The 1445-nt window shown below is 39.9% G+C and overlaps 1 protein-coding gene across 1 annotated transcript in view; it reads left to right on the top strand.

Annotated features, from left to right (window-relative positions):
* Nucleotides 1-1445, top strand: part of LOC108232215 (DEP domain-containing protein 1B) — an 18008-nt gene that overhangs the window by 7855 nt on the left and 8708 nt on the right. The window lies entirely within an intron of this gene.

The raw sequence follows: 1445 nt of genomic DNA, 5'->3' as shown, positions 1-1445 counted from the left end.
TGGATGGATGGATGGATGGATGGATGGATGGATGGATGGATGGATGGATGGATGGATGGACGGACGGATGGATGGATGGTCAAGTGTTATCTGATTAAAAACCTGGCCACCACACTTGAAAAGCAGAATATTGCAGAATATAATTGTTTTTTGTCAGTTCTCCTGTTTTAGTGATTGTTACAAGCAAAAATCTAAATCGAAACTACTAATTTAATTAATTGCACAGCTCTAGTCACGACTGATAAGTTACTATTGAGAACTATTTGACAGCATCACTTCATAAATGCCCAGACTGTCCCTTTACAGTTGACACAGGAGCTCATTTTCTATTATGCGGTCTGTCAACTTGACTGTAGCATATGAACATGTCCTACAATATGCTTATTTGTTAATTAGATTTATAATATAGATACATTTTAAATAAAAGTTGGTCTTTTAAAGTTCCAGGGACATGTTCTGCAAACATTTGAGGAACTCAACATTGATAAGAAATCTAAAATATTTTATTTATGTGGATGATCAAAAGGTAAAGACATTCAGCAACTCCTTTATCTCTGTGTGTGTTTGAAAAAAGTTAAGGGCTAATTATTAACTTTATTTTGTTTTTTTCTGTGCCATCAGGGGTTTTTCTTACTTTCTTGCCTATCTCAACACATTTAGTAAGTTGTTCATAAAGTAAAAGATTTTTATAATGTATTCACAGAGGGGTAAGATTCACTGTCACCGCAAACTTTTCTGCAATAACAATTCCAGACTTTTGCTCCAAAGTATAATGACACGCTGGAAAACTCTCTTTGGAAAACGCTCACTTCAGCAGGAGAGGACTGAACTAAAAGCATTGAAAATTTAAGACGAGTTCAAACTTTGGGAGATAATTACCACGAAGCAACTGTGAAATCAGAATATTTCAGAAAATAAGCGGCTGCATTTTGTGCCTCTGCATCAAGCAAAAGTTTCTCTTCGGTGGGCAGCCGTGGTCCCCCCAAAAAAATTGGGATATTAATATTTAAGCAAGAAAGCCCGTATTTGACCTTTTAGAATAGATATGTGTTCATTTACTCAGCTGTCCCCAAAGCTTATTCATGCAACGATGTGATCCAACTCTACAAACAAAAGGTTGTTGCGGAAGGCTTCATAATGTCATGAAAGGCTGCAAGATTGCCTAAATGTATTCATGACGGTAATTTTGAGTGTTTAAACACAACATTGTGAACAAAGTGTCTTAACTTGTGTGCATGTTACAGCCTACGGACGAAATCCATCCATCCATTCTCTTCCGCTTATCCGGGGTCAGGTCGCGGGGGCAGCAGCCTAAGCAGGGAGACCCAGACTTCCCTCTCCCCAGCCACTTGGGCCAGCTCCTCCGGGGGAATCCCAAGGCGTTCCCAGGCCAGCCGAGAAACATAGTCCCTCCAGCGTGTCCTGGGTCTTCCTCTGGGCCTCCT

Source organism: Kryptolebias marmoratus, linkage group LG16 (genome assembly GCF_001649575.2).
Source record: "Kryptolebias marmoratus isolate JLee-2015 linkage group LG16, ASM164957v2, whole genome shotgun sequence".
Taxonomy (NCBI): Eukaryota; Metazoa; Chordata; class Actinopteri; order Cyprinodontiformes; family Rivulidae; genus Kryptolebias; species Kryptolebias marmoratus.
The sequence above is the reverse complement of the archived record's forward strand: the minus strand, read 5'-3'. Positions and strand labels throughout refer to the sequence as shown.